The sequence below is a fragment of the Microcaecilia unicolor genome, chromosome 3, assembly GCF_901765095.1.
Source record: "Microcaecilia unicolor chromosome 3, aMicUni1.1, whole genome shotgun sequence".
Taxonomy (NCBI): Eukaryota; Metazoa; Chordata; class Amphibia; order Gymnophiona; family Siphonopidae; genus Microcaecilia; species Microcaecilia unicolor.
Genome location: NC_044033.1, coordinates 432,394,316 through 432,410,291, shown reverse-complemented (window position 1 = coordinate 432,410,291; position 15,976 = coordinate 432,394,316).

Here is a 15,976-nt window from a genome sequence, read left to right as displayed (position 1 = left end):
TAAACAGAGTAGTAGCCAAAGCACAGAAGGACTGAAGGCAGGGCTTTAAATAGAGAAGTAATCAGAGCCAACCATAGTCAGCTGCATCCAACATGGCTGCCCCATAGGAGATCCTCCCAAGACCAAATATGGAGTTCCTTCCTGTTCTCGTTACTACAAGATGGCTGCCCCCTCCTGAGCTAGCCAAGATGGCTGCTGTCCTTGCTCCAAGTCTGATGACGGCCGCCGGACTAGGAAAACCGAAACATGGCTGATTCCTCTGAGCATAGGCGGTCGGTGGCCCAACTGTTTGGGGAGGCTAAAGGGGCGGGGTTAGGGGTGGGGCCAGGGGTGGAGCTTAAATCCATAATTGTCTGATAACACAGAAAAAATAAAGTATGCAACGTATTATAGTTTCCAGATTGTATGTATAACAAAAAAAAAAGTCTTACAAAAGGCCCTCATAAATTCAAAGTATGCACTAGCAGCTTTCAAATCCATTGCTATGATTAAAAAGACGGATATATTTCAACTCCCGAGACAGGGAACTCATGTTTTTGAGGGCAACAGAGCTGGCTTTCAGGATAACCAAGTATGCAAAGTATTATAGTTTGCAGATTTTATGTATAACAGGCATACACCCCCACCGCCCGCCTTCCCGCCGCCGCTGCTGCTCTCACCCATCCGCATGGTCACCCCGGCCTGAGGCATTCTCCCTCCGACGCTGCTAGCGATTCACATAGCCAGCCTTAATCTGCTTGCATCGGAGCCTCTCCCTCAGACGCGTCCCACCTGTGCGTAAGACAGGAAGTTGTATTACAGGAGGCGGGACGCGTCTGAGGGAGAGGCTCTGACGCAAGCAGATTAAGGCTGGCTATGTGATTCGCCAGCAGCGTCGAAGGGAGAAGCCTCAGGCCGGAGTGACACCATGCGGATGGGTGAGAGTGGGGGAGGGGAGGGAGGTACAAGACTCGCACGGGAGGGGGGAGGAGGCATGGAAGTGCACGATTGGGCTGGGGAGGCTTAGCCTCCCCAAGCCTCTTATACTGGGCGCCTATGCCTCTGAGTTAACTAAGATGGCTGTGGTCTTGCTCCAAGCTGGATGACAGCTGCCGGATTAGGAAACCGAACCAACCTTCCCTAAGCCCGATCCTCCTCTCTCTCTGAGGAACCCGTGGCTGGTCCCAGTCGGGGGGAGCGCTGAACAGGTGAGGAATGTGACAAAGAGAGAGATGACCCGACCCCCCCCCCCCCCCCCGCACTGAGTGTCCAGACTCCAAAGGAACTGGTTTTACAGCGAGTGTCTGCCTCTGGAGGATCCAGCACAGAAGCCTGCTGGTTTGAGTGTCCGCACCTAAGCGAGCCTGCCCTGGGGAAGGAGCTGCCCAGCCTAAGCCTTGAGCCCTGTGAGTGCCTGCAGTTAGGGGCCTGCCTTTAGGGGGTTTAGTTTAGCAATCCATCAGTTTGAGTAGTGGGTGTAGAACAAAATTGTTGGAATGTAATTGTATTTTACATGCATTGCCTGTCACCTATTATTTCTCTGTGATTACTCTGTGACCTCTGATGTGAATTAGTTAGAGAGGTCACACAGCTATGCAACTTCCTGTAGGGGTTAGATGCAGCAGATGCAGCACATGGAGCACATGGAGCTCATGATCTCTCCTAACCTGAGAGGATCTATGGTGGTGTGAGCATCCATTACCATCTAAGCACATGGAAGGAGCTGATAAGACAAATGTATAGTAATATGTATATATAAGCCTGTCTGATTATAATCTAACTACAAACTGTGAGTAAACAGATGTTTTGTTACTTCAACTTTAAAGTGACTCAGCAGTGAATTATTCAGGGATGAATGAGAGAGAGATGAAGAAAGAAATTAACATTTCTAAAGCTGAAGCTGTGTGTACTAAAATCTGCTAATTATTTACTACAAATAATCCAACAAAAGGGTTATGGGCCCAGGGCTCAGGAATTGAAAAAGAAGAGAAATATTACCAGGCAGTAAAAAAGCCACATTTTTCTCTTAAGTTTTAAAGGAAAGATTCAGTCTGTCTCTCTCTCCCCCCACACAGCAGACAGAAGGCTAAGAAAATGGCTGAGGGAAGAAATTCACCATTTTTCTATTCTCTCAAGGTGCCTAAATTAACTGAGTTTAATTATCAGCAGTGGGAACTAAGATTCATATGTCTCCTTCGAGCAAAAAGATTAAATATATGCTTAGACCAAGACAGAACAGCTGAAAATATGGCTGAATGGGACAATGCAAACTATTATGTGAAGTGCATGCTTTTGGAAGCTCTCTCAGAGAAACAAGCCATATTAGTGGAGGGAAAAGATACACCAAAGGACATTTTATATAAACTGAGAACTATGTATGCAACTACATATGCAAAGCAGCAACCAATTTGGCTGGCAGAGTTGAATGAAACCAAATTAAGGGATAAAAGTAAATGTAATGATCACATTATGCATCTTATGTCTTCATTTCAAAAGTTAGAACTTTCTGGAATTCCCATGTGTGATGCATTGAAAAGAGCATTTCTTTTTACTTCACTATCAAAGAAGTTTGATGTTTTTAGGTCTGTAAATGAGGCCATTGAAGGGCAATCTTTTGAACAGGCAACATCAAAACTAAGGCAGGAATGCATAATAAATGATTCTGAGGAGATGTGTTCTCAAAGTCAGTCAGAGAGAAATGAAACAAATTTCTTGGCAAAGAACAGAGGAAGGCGGAGCTATGGGAAAACTCCACCCAAGGGCAAGCTGATTTGCTACTCATGTGGAAAGGAGGGACATGTATCTAAATGGTGTAAGGAAACACAAAACACTCCCTCTAGCTCACCTAAGCCAATGGAACTAAAGAATTTTCAAACCAGGAAATGTATGAAGGACAAAGATAAACACAAGGGCTTTCTAATGGCAGAAAAATCTTTGACTATGGTAAATAATAATTCAAATGAAAGTACTTGGATTTTGGATTCGGGGAGCACATGCCATTTAACCAATTGTAAGAATTTCTTTCAGGAAATGTGTCCAGAGGAAGGTATTCTTAAAACTGCAAACGCAGGGACTGCTAAGATCCAAGCAAAAGGTATTGGATTCTTAAAATGCAAAGTGTCTAATGAAGTTAAAGAAATTCCTGTAAGTGATGTCTTGTATATTCCCCAAGCAGTTTGCAATATGCTTAGTGTATCTACATTAGATAAGAAGGGATTTGTGATTCATTTTGAAAACAGTAAGTGCACAATCTCTAAAAATGATGAAGTGTATGCTGAAGCTTTTATGCATAATGATGTTTATAAACTGAGCATTTCAGGTGAAGCCTCACATATGGCGCAAGTAAGGAAGAATGATGGTAAATGTAGTCTGGAAATCTGGCACCACCGCCTGGGACATCGTGATTTTAAGGTGATCCAGGATCTTTACAGTAAGCAACTAGCCACCGGCATTCAGATAAGTGCAGATGCTGGTAATATGGAGAAATGCATAGACTGTGTTACTCAAAAAGGTGTGAGACCCTCATTTCCTGCATACACAGGAAATAGGAGTAATAAAGTGCTGGACTTAATACACAGTGACTTATGTGGACCGTTTAATATCCCATCATTGGGAAATAACAGATTTGTGCTAATATTCTTGGATGATTTCTCTAGATATTGTGTGGCCTATTTGCTGAAAGAGAAAAGTCAAGTCACAGACATGCTGAAGAAATACGTAGCCATGGTGAGCAATAAATTTGAAAGAAAACCAAAGGTTCTTCAGACCGACAATGGTGGTGAGTTCACTTCACAAAGCATACGCACATTTCTAGAACAAGAAGGCATTCAGCATATCACAACAGTAGCTTATACACCAGAGCAAAATTCTGTTGCAGAGAGAAAATTTAGGTCACTTGTGGAAATGACCAGATGTATGCTGTCAGATAGCAATCTCCCTAAAAGACTATGGGGGGAAGCCATTCTCACAGCAGTGTACCTACAAAACAGAATGCCAACTAAAGGCGCTGAGCGCACACCACATGAGACATGGCATGGTAGGAAGCCAAACCTGTCACACATAAGAACATTTGGAAGTACAGCATATGCTCATATACCAAAGCAAAGAAGGCATAAGCTGGATTCCACAACAGAAAGGGGCATTTTAGTTGGCTATGCTCCAGGACACAAAGGATATAGAATTTTGAATCTGAAAACTGGCATTGTTGGCATAAGACATGTTACATATTTTGATGAAAACAAAAGGGTTGATAAAGGCTGGATTATCCCAGATGAGCCTTATCATCCAGAATATGAAACTAGAACCATAATAGACATGCCAGTGTATATAAATGCCATACCAAGGCAGATGTCTGAAAGCAACTCATCTGTATCTAACGAGGAACAGACAGAGGAAGCAGACACAGAAAGGATCATTGAAGAAGACAGTACAGTTGGAGAAGGGGAATCAATTGGAGAAGGACTCTCAGATTTTGAGGATGCGGAAAGGTCAGACCAACCTGTTGTCAGACGCTCATCCAGGGAAAACAAAGGTGTTCCACCCCCAAGACTGTCTTACCTAACAAAGTCAGCAGAAGCTCAAGAGCCCTTAACATGGGATGAGATTGAGAAAATGCCAGCAGAAGAAGCTGCTGAATGGCATAAAGCTGCACAAGAAGAAATTGATGCATTGGATAAAAATAATACTTGGATTCTTACAAAATTACCTCCTGGCAAGAAAGCTATAGGATGCAAATGGGTATTCAAGTTAAAAAGGAATGCACAAGGAAAAGTGGAAAGGTATAAAGCCAGATTAGTGGCAAAGGGATATCTTCAAAAATATGGAGAAGATTTTGATGAAGTGTTTGCACCTGTAGTGAAACACACGACAATCAGAACACTTCTGAGCATTGCAGTCTCAAAAGGCATGCAAGTCAACCACATTGATGTGAAAACAGCATTTCTTCACGGAGATATAACTGAAGACTTGTACATGGAACAGCCAACAGGTTTCATAAATACAAAACAAAGACAGCTAGTGTGTAAATTAAACAAAGGTCTTTATGGATTAAAGCAAAGTGCAAAATGTTGGAATGAAAAATTGCATGAAATATTGACAAATTTAGGATTTAAGCAAGGTGAAGCAGATAAATGCTTGTACACTAGGTGCACAAATGGACAATATGCATACATTTTAGCTTTTGTTGATGATCTGCTCATTGCAAGCAAAAGTGAGCAAGAGTACAAGGACATTGTAAAATATTTAAACCTCAATGTTGAGATAAAAGAACTTGGTAATGTGTCATACTATCTTGGTATAGAAATTGAGAAACAAAATGATGGTTCTTATCTTCTAAGCCAGAAGCAGAAAATAAATGAGCTTATTGAAAGTTTAGGTATGCAAGATGCCCAAGTTGTAAGCACTCCCATGATCACTGATTTTCTGAAGGATGAAACAGTAAGAGAACCTTTACCAGATAACATCCAATATAGATCAGCCATAGGTAAGCTTTTATATCTAGCTACCACATACAGGGCTGATATAGCAAATGCAGTAGGAATTTTGAGCAGAAGGGTCAGCTCACCTACCAAATCAGATTGGACTGCAGTTAAAAGGATGGTAAGGTATTTAAAGGGTACCATTGATTGTAAATTAAAGATTTCAGCCAATAGTAATCCAAAACTAATATGTTACTGTGATTCAGATTGGGCAGGGGATCATTCTGATTATAAATCCACAAGTGGATATGTGTTTATGTATGGAAATGTACAAATTTCATGGGCCAGTCATAAACAAAGTATTGTGAGTTTGTCTTCTACAGAAGCTGAATACGTGGCCGTATCGGAAGCGTGCAGAGAACTGATGTGGATTGAAAAACTTATGCTGGATTTTGGAATAGCTGAAAAGAGACCAATCCAGATAATGGAAGATAATCAGAGCTGCATCCGACTGTCACAGAATGACAAGGTTCAGTCACGCACCAAGCACATCGCAACGAAATACCACAACGTGCGAGAGTTGGCGAAAGAAGGGGTCATCAGTCTACACTATTGTCACACCAGTGAGATGACAGCTGACATCATGACCAAACCGTTACCCAGAGAACATTTTGTGAATCTGCGTATAAAGCTTGGACTTTGTATGAATAAATAATTGCATGACAGTTATGCATGAGAAGGGGTTTGTTGGAATGTAATTGTATTTTACATGCATTGCCTGTCACCTATTATTTCTCTGTGATTACTCTGTGACCTCTGATGTGAATTAGTTAGAGAGGTCACACAGCTATGCAACTTCCTGTAGGGGTTAGATGCAGCAGATGCAGCACATGGAGCACATGGAGCTCATGATCTCTCCTAACCTGAGAGGATCTATGGTGGTGTGAGCATCCATTACCATCTAAGCACATGGAAGGAGCTGATAAGACAAATGTATAGTAATATGTATATATAAGCCTGTCTGATTATAATCTAACTACAAACTGTGAGTAAACAGATGTTTTGTTACTTCAACTTTAAAGTGACTCAGCAGTGAATTATTCAGGGATGAATGAGAGAGAGATGAAGAAAGAAATTAACATTTCTAAAGCTGAAGCTGTGTGTACTAAAATCTGCTAATTATTTACTACAAATAATCCAACAAAAATAAAAGAAGGGGAAACAATAAAAGAAAAGGGGTCATGTTTTGAGAGGGCTAGATAGGAATTTCCTTTACTTATCTTTTTGTTTGAAGTTAGTTAGCTCACAAGGTCCCTTGCCAAAGAAAATGCTGATTGAGGTTAGAGCACACACACACCGAGCAAAGGGAGTCAGGGTTCTAAATTTTTGAGTTCTTTAAGTAGGAGTAGTAGGTATCCTGGAGTTCCTGAGCCAGTGAGCTGACCTTGCCAACCAAGGAGACGTGAATGTAGAGATGATCAAGGTACCCAATGCAAGACAGCGACGGTGCTGGCGAAGATTTGATACTGGTAAAATTATTGTGTGCACATAAATTGAATATATATATATATATATCTCAGATCTGAGTACACTATTTGCATATACATAAATACTTGTCTGAGGAGAGTCTGGGTATATGGGTGCCCACTGGGGTTTACAAAGAAACCTAAGATTTGGGTCTTGGTAACTGTAATTGTAGTTTTGAACATCTTATTGCCTTTGTAACTTATCACAAAGTATTTAACACCTTGCACTATTTTTATTTAATACTATCAAACGTTAACAATTGGTACTAGCTTTAAGGAACATATCCAAGTGTTTCTATTTACTTTACCATTTAATAAAATATCTAATATTTTTTTTCTTGTCAAATCCCTTGGTTGCATGGAGTTTGTTTGGGAACCCTATTTGAAACTGTGACATTCCTGTATATTTATTTCTTTAATTATTGTAATTACCCGCTCTACCACTAGGGGGTATACATTATACACAAAACTGTCACCTTTCAGAACACGATAGAATTCTAGTGTGTCAGCAAGCTGCAAAATACTCCTTGGGTATCAAGTCATCCTCATTGCTCACACTTGCATAAATATCTGCATTAAATTTACTAAGCATTGCAGCATATGCCTTTGCACTTCATGTAGCTACAAATAAACAACAAGGTTTCCAGAGTGCCATGTCGTATCCTGTTTCTCAGTATTGTGTTGATACGGTTCATCTGAGAAATAGCTCTTTCTACAGCTGCATTGCAGAAAGGTAAAGCCAACATACATAGTGAAAAATGTAAGCCGCAATGAGCCTGCCAAGAGTGGGAAAGCGCGGGATACAAATGTAACAAAAAAAAAAATGGCCCAGCTGAAGGAAATCATGATCTCCTGAAGCATCTGTGTGAATTGCTACAGTCACCCAAAACTGCTCGACGTCATTGTCACTGAAGGTTGGCGCCATAACAATGTACTGATTTGCAGCCACTGTTGCTCCAGATCTTCAAGGTTCCCCTTAAATAGAGGTAAAAATGTTAACTTTGACAGTTGAGTTTTCTGGGCTCCAAGGAAAACAAATGAAAGATCTGCCAGAGCTGCTGTATGTTCACTGGTAGCCTCTGATGCATTTCCTTTAGAAGTTCAAATAGGTAACCCTACAGCGTTCTTTTATTTGTTCTGTAGATGTGCATTCAATTCAAGCCTCATGCAACAACTGGAATTCGATCCTAAAGTTAATAGCTGTCAATGGTAGATGGTTAGACCTATCCTCCAAATTGTATGTGAATGTGGTTGGCCTCACAATTCGCTACAGCATGTTGCAATACAATATAATCTGCTCAGGGAGCAGCTGGACAGAGCTCATTTATCAGACTCAAATAGTTTGTGAAATTGGTTGAGTTCCTGTAGTTTGGGCCTTAGAAATACCAAGCACGACTTGTTTTCAGATGTGCTGAACATCTGATACAGCAGCTCAGCAGTGTATTTGCATGCCTCATCCTTGACAATCTGGAAATGAAGATTTAGTTCATCATATTGTCCAAGGGCATGCTGAACACAAGCAGCTATGGACAGCCAGCGAGTGTCTGACAACTTCAGAATCTTTAGTGGTTCTTCACCAACATTACTGCTGGCGAACAGTACTATGGCAGAACCAGTTATAGGTCTCAGCAACCATGAATTCAATTTTCCTTGGCATCACCATCAGCACATGTGAAGAACTCAGTTTAATTAAATGGCCAATGAACTGGTCTGCACAGGGCCCCACAATTGCTAAGACCGGTCTTGTTGGGAGGACCTTCACTAACCACACCCTCTCCAAAAGACATTACATGATGTGATACCCATAAGCGAGCCTTCTCCAGAGTAGCCCCCACAAAATCACAAGATGATTTGCTGCAAGAAACTTGGCAATGGCACTGAATATTCCTTCTGCTGTACCAGACTCAAGCGATATTATTCCTAGAAATGTGGTGTTAATACAGTTCAAGTAATAACTGTAGTAGCACACTCCGGGCTGGCCCAAGGCAATGAACCCCCTCCCCCGGCATTTTACCTGGTCACGGTGAGTTTCCAAACCCAGCAGTGGCAGCGATTCCCATACACTGCCCTGCTGCTGCTGGCACCCACCTCTTCCCTTTACTGCGGCTGCCTGAGCGAAACAGAAAGTTACTTCAGGAGGCCGCAGTAAAGGGAAAAGGTGGGTGCCGGCAGTGGTAGGGCAGCATATGGGAATCGCTGCCACTGCTGGGTTTGGCAAGTCACAGTGACCAAGTAAAACACTGCGAAGCCGCCCCCCCAAGATGCCGCTCCTAAAGAGTACCGCCTGAGGATCCCACCTCAGGTGGCCTAATGGTCAGGCCACCCCTGAGCACACCATCACATAGAGCTGCTTCTCCAAGCCAATATCTGTGCTTTCATCAATAATCAATAAGACATCTCCTTTTCATCCAGGTCTGAGATTAATTCTTCATGGACTGCAGGGCCAAGGGCGTGATTGATCAGTGCAGAACATTTTTGGTACTGATTTTTAAATTTTTTTCAATTGGATGCTCTTCTGTGGTTGTACTACAGAAAGGCAGTATATCAAATCCATTACCCTTTATCCTGTCCTGCCTTGTACCCCTGAGTCAGAGGGACTCTGTCCTAGAACCAGAGATCTCCCAACCCTATCTACCCATCCTCCTAACTAATCTGCATCCACCTAACTTTATCCACTCACATAGCTACCCAACAGCCCACTTATTTACCTCCTCCATCATACCTTCTAAACCAGTCACCTATTTACTTAAATATTCCTGTGCATCCTCTGGCCACTCTGATGATAATCCTATACCTGCCGATCTATTTGAATTCTTCTTCCTTCTCCTCTATGCCTTTAGTGCTAGCTGACACTTCTGAAATGGTGCTCAGCTGCTGTCACTAATTTCAACAGAGCTGGTGTCATTTTAAAATGGCGGCCAGCTGTGGATACATAGAAGAAGAAGGGGCATCGAAATGGATAGCTGACTATGGTGTGACCATCAGGGTGACCTGTAAAATGAATGGAAGGTAGTTAGATGGATAGATGCGGGTAGGTTAGGAGATAGGTAAATGAGGAGTAGATGGGTGAGTGGGGAAAGCAAAGTGAGTGTTTATGGGCTCTAGGATCAGAGTCCTCTAGGTCAGAGGTCTTAGACTTTAGTCTCCTGAGAGATGGTGTCCCTAATTGGGGATACCCTGTCCAGTGTTTTAAAATTTGTCTGTAAAGAAAAAAAATGACATTTTTTGACATTATTTTTTTTGCACTTTCATTTACTTCCATTGGGTTCTTACTCTTTCAGAGCTGATACAGGTTTTGTCACTAGTATTAGTTTACCTAGCTTTATATAAAGGTAAAATCATTTTTGCATCTGAATTGTGGCTCCTAAGTAGAACTTATTAATCACCCTACTGTACTCTGATGGGCAGGTAATAATACCAACAGCCTCAAATGTACAACGTTTACTAAATGTCAGCTTCTAGTTCTGATAGCTGACAAATCTGCATTTAAGAACCTGGCTAGGAGTCTCTTTCAGCTCTTAAATCCACATTAATTGACCTTTCTCATCTGACTTTTTGATTAATGGATTTAGTATAATCTGCATCAATCTTCTTGCCCAGCTCAGGGGTTTGCTTGTTTTAGTTTGTTTGTTTGTTTGTTTGTTTGGGGGGATTTTTTGGCTAGTAAAGAGCCTTGTGGTGCACAGTAAAAAGCATTATTAAAAAACTACAATTATCGATAGTTTTAGTGCCATCAGATAGAATAGTACTTGAGGATATATGCTCATACCGAAGACAGCTGGAACCCCTCACCCCCTACAATTCTTCATTTCCCCCATGCTTGTAGCCCCACTCACGTGGAGGCCATCACTAAGCAAATCACAAAACACAGCTGGTAATTATGGTGCAGCTTTTATTCATAAACAATACAGACACAACCACTGGTAAGAACAGTACCCAAGCCAGGTAACACCTAAAAAGTGAGTTTCAGCACAAATGTCATTTAAGAAAAGAATCATGGCATGGCTTTCAATCACAGCTTTCATACACACAAAGAAGCTGCGTGTACGCTGGTGTACTTTTTTTTTGTGTGCTCCATCTTCTCTGCCTTGTTTCTCCCCTTCTCCTACTTGCAATAATGAAGAACCGGCAGGTCCAGACCTCTCGTTAAAATTTCCACGGTAAAGGTAGGGACTGCTTTTGTGCATGGGGTCGGAAACGGCAGTGCATCGCATTACATGCACATTATAATAGTAATTAGCTCATTATAGTAGCTTTGCATTCCGTTTTTGTTAGCTGCTACTGTGACAGGAATGTCCCGATTTACTACTTGTGCGCTAAACGGGCTAGAACTAGTTTAAAACCCACGTTGCTGATTTGTTAAGTCTAGTGCTTCTGGCCCTAAGAAGGGGAGGAGAGGGGGAAGGGACTGTAGGCATAGTGCCATGTTATGATCAGCTGCTATGGCCAGTAACTTGTTGCCGCTTATTTTTTTGTGTATCTTTTGGTCTGTGCTTAGGAAAATTGAAGTTTACTGCCTGGTACATTACTTTTTTTCCCCATTGATTTGCAACTGAGAGTTTCAAGTTGCTAGCTAAATTATGACTTCATTTAAAATAAAGAACATTTTCTTCACAATTGAATTGGGTTTTAAAATTATCAGCAAACACAATTTCTAAACAGTTTCTGAAATTAACAATAAGTGATGTTTTTGTTTTGTTAAAACTTCTCATTATCTGAAGCTTGTTTTCCAGATGTTAAATGGATCTACTTTCTAAGACTTGTGCTATAGTCATTGTTATTTTATAGCAGAGATCTTTCACACCAATGAAAAGATATTTAAAGAAACAGAGGAATAGATCAAATAGTCCGTGGTCATGGTGGACCTGATCAGATGGCAGCTACATACAACAGGGTCAGTTGTTACCTGTTGGGGGAAAGGAAAGTGAATGGATAGATGTGGTTGTTAATTTATTAAAATAGAGAATCAACAAGTCAGGCAGTGGTTCTTACATTTTTCCAATTCACAGTACCCCTAGGTTACACATTTCCTCTCAGGTCTCTCCTCCCCCCCCCCCCCCCCCACCCCCCCATGGCGTTGAGTCCTACCTTTGCTGTTATGGATACCCAAGCCCTGCCAGCTGAAAAGGTCCACTGTCCAAGGCCCATGCTCCATGCTGCCTGAGCGAGGAAGTCAGTGGCATGCTTCAGCCACTGACATCGTCACTCTTGCGTATGCTCAGTTCAGTGTGACTTGATATAATCTCTATAGTAAGTACACACCAGAAATCCAATATTTTAGCATTTAACTTTCAAAAAGGAGACTATGATAAAATGAGGAGAATGGTAAAAAAAAAAAAAAAACAAATTCAGAGGAACAGCTGCAAAGGTCAAATATATATATCAGGTGTGGTTGCAATTCAAAAATACCATCCTGGAAGCCCATACCAAATATATTCCATATTTAAAAAGAGAAAGGAAGAGCAAATGACACCCAGCATGGTTAAAAAGTGAGATGAAGGAAGCTATTAGAGATAAAAGAAAATCATTCAGAAAATGGAAGAAGGATCTGTCTGAAAATAATAGGAAACAGAATAAGGAATGGCAAGTCAAATGCAAATTGCTGCTAAGGAAGGCAAAGAGAGGCTTTGAGAAGAATGTCATATTGGAAGCAAAAAACACATGATAAAAATCTTTTTTTAGGTATATTAGAAGCCAGTAAAAGAATCAGTTGGACTGCTACATAACCAAGGGGTAAAAAGGGCAATCAGGGAAGACAAGGCCATAGTGGAGAGATTAAATGAATTCTTTGCTTCGGCCTTCATGAGGAAGATATGGGGGAGATACTAATGCCAGAAATGGTATTCAATGCTGATGAGTCAGAGAAAATGAATCAAATCTCTGTAAACCTGGAATATGCAATAGGGCAATTTGATAGGCTAAAGAGTAGCATATCACCTGAACCAGATGGTATACACCCCAGAATAATGATAGAATTGAAAAATGAATTTGCAGAGCTATTTTTCATAATATGCAATTTATCTTTATAATCCAGTATGGTACCAGTAGATTGGAGGATGGCCAATGAAACGCCAATTTTTAAAAAGGTAACAGAGGTGATCTTGGAAATTATAGATCAATGAGCCTGATGCCATTGCAGGGCAAAATGGTAGCACAGCATTCTGATTTTATATCCGAGTGCTGCTGTTGCTTGAAGAAGAGGAGAGCATGCAGCATGGGAATGAGGTAGAAAGCAGCAAGCAGCAGGCATTGATACTGTACCCCTTTCCTTGAGCCGAACAGTCTTCATACAGTGGCCGATTCATTTCTCACCCGTGACCTTCCACTGCCTCTGCTGCGATCATTGCTAGCAGACTAGATCCCTTTACAAATTGTCATCTTACTATCATTTCCTCTAAAGCAGGGGTTCTCGTCCAAGTCCTCAAGACACACCCAGTAAGTCAGATTTTGAATATGCATGAGATAAATGTGCATGCACTGGCTCCATTGTATGCAATGTATATTTGTTGTGGGTATCCTGGTTAAGTGTGTTCCAAGGACTGGATTGAGAACCACTGCTCTAAGGTGTCCCAAAGTTTCTACTGTCAAGGTTGGTACAGCAATAATACAGTTTGAAGAGCACCAAGCTGGCAGGTGCTGCAGGACTTCCAGGGCACCTGCCTAGCCATGTAATTGAAACTGTAATATTGCTACATCAACCCCAACGGTATGAATGCAGATGGGTGATGCACATGCATCTTAGAGGGAATGTTGCTTACTGCATCCCTCTTATGGAAGTTTGAACAGATTAAACTTGATGAACTGATTTTTTTTCTTCAGGCTAGTCAGTGAAAATAGTACTACTTAGAAAGGTAGCACTGTGCACAGCTGTCAGCCTTGAGGTGTTTTTTTTTTTTTTTTTTAAATCAAACTATGATTGATTCCTTTTTTTATTCTTCAGAAGGTAAAATAAGCACCAGTTATAACTGCCCATCATCATTCAAAAGGAAATACTGGGAAGATAAAATGTGTTCTGCTTTATGTCCTGTATTGAAATCTGTGGGCAGTAACCTGTCACTTTTTCATGAACATTCATGCATGCAGTCAGCATTTACAAAGCCTTAGGATATGATTCACCCAAAATCAAGACAGGGAAAATTTTCTCACAAAACGATCATCCTTAGTGCCTAAAACCAATCACAATCCATGTTTTTAGAACAGTTCAAAGGAGCTGTCTATCTCAGGAAAAGTACATGGCCTAGAGTGGAGGAGTAGCCCAATGGTTAGTGCAGTGGCCTGATTCCCACTGCAGCTCCTTGTGACTCTGGGCAAGTCACCTAACCCTCCATTAAATGGCAGTAAGCCCCAGATTCTGTACAGGTCACAGAATTTTGAGTGCAGGTCACAGGTCAATTTTGAGTTCAGATCACAGATCCATGCATAGAGTAATTGGCTAGATCGATGCTAACAATCAATAATTGATATTAACAACAGCACTAAATTGGCAGTAATGAGGAGTTATCTGTGAAATCTGCCCTACACCTTATTCTATAACATATGTGCCTAAATTTTATATCACACAACTCCAAAGGAGCGTGGCCATGGGGGAGGCATTCCCAGAATTTAGGAGGCCAAAGATAGAACTGCTATTTTGGCCGCCTAACTTAGCTAAAAAAAATAAAATAATATCAACGGAAGACCACAAGATATACAATACCAAGTCTGCAAATTCACTACCTACTATACCTTGGATAAACAATATACTTTTTAATTTTTTATAATGCAATTATAGTGTTTAAATGTGCTCAGACCATACCCATTCCAACCATTATATCCCCAAAGGGAGTATGTGGTGATGTCACAGATGGAACCATCATTGCACATTTAGTGTTCCACCTCTTTACCATGTATGCACATACATCTAGGCTGATTCTGAACTCTTACGCATATAGCATAAATTAAACCAAAGAACCTTCTGTATATAACATATATTCAATATATTAAAAGAACATAATCACATTGTCCTAAATTCAAAATATACATGTCTCCTCACTACTGAACTAATGAGCTCAAACAAGTATAACCTTCAGATCTATATGCTATAGCTACCTAGCATGTTCAAAAGGAGGTACAGTGCACTTAATAACATTGCATATATAACCCACATACAGTTCTTAAGATTCTCCCAAAACAAATCATACCCAAATAAACAGATCTGTTTTACCATTTCCCTTGGAGGATATATCGTGCTCGCGTTAGTGCTGTTAAAACCAAATCAGTCCATTCAACCAGTGGAGCTGGCTAGAATATTTTGTTGAATGGACTGATTTGGTTTTAACAGCACTAATGCAAGCACGATATATCCTCCAAGGGAAGTGGTAAAACAGATCTGTTTATTTGGGTATGATTTGTTTTGGGAGAATCTTAAGAACTGTATGTGGGTTATATATGCAATGTTATTAAGTGCACTGTACCTCCTTTTGAACACGCTAGGTAGCTATAGCATGTAGATTTGAAGCTAAGTGTTTGGATATTTTTCAGAGTTTAGCCCCCTACAGCTCTTCAATTTCCCTCCATTTTAGTGCAGAACCTGTGGTAGAATTCAGCCAATGAGAAATCTTCTAGTCACAGGAAGGATGGGCTGAGCCAGTGTTGCCAACCTCATTTATTTCCCATGAGTTTGAGCTTGTTTTTTTCTGAACTCACATTTTTTTTTTTCTGAATTCGAAGGTAGCATGTTTTGGGGCTTTTTTTTTTCTGTCCTCGTTTGTTTTGGGGCTTGGAACGACTCACAGAAAAAAAAAACAGTGTTTGGTGCAAGTGAGCCTGTCCTCGCGCATAGGTAAGTGAGGCACTCCGTGCCCAGCAGTGGGGAGGAGGGTACGGAGATGGATGTCTGGGCTGAGGTGAGGGGGGTTCCTGAGGGAAGAGCTGGAAAATACTCCTTGAAAGTGAGACCCATCATCTGTAGGGATGGACTACCTGCAGTGCATGGGGATGGGGATGTGGTCATGGAATGTCTGCTGGAGGTTGTTTTCTTTTCAATAAGTATAGGGGAGCGGGAAAGAATTGTGT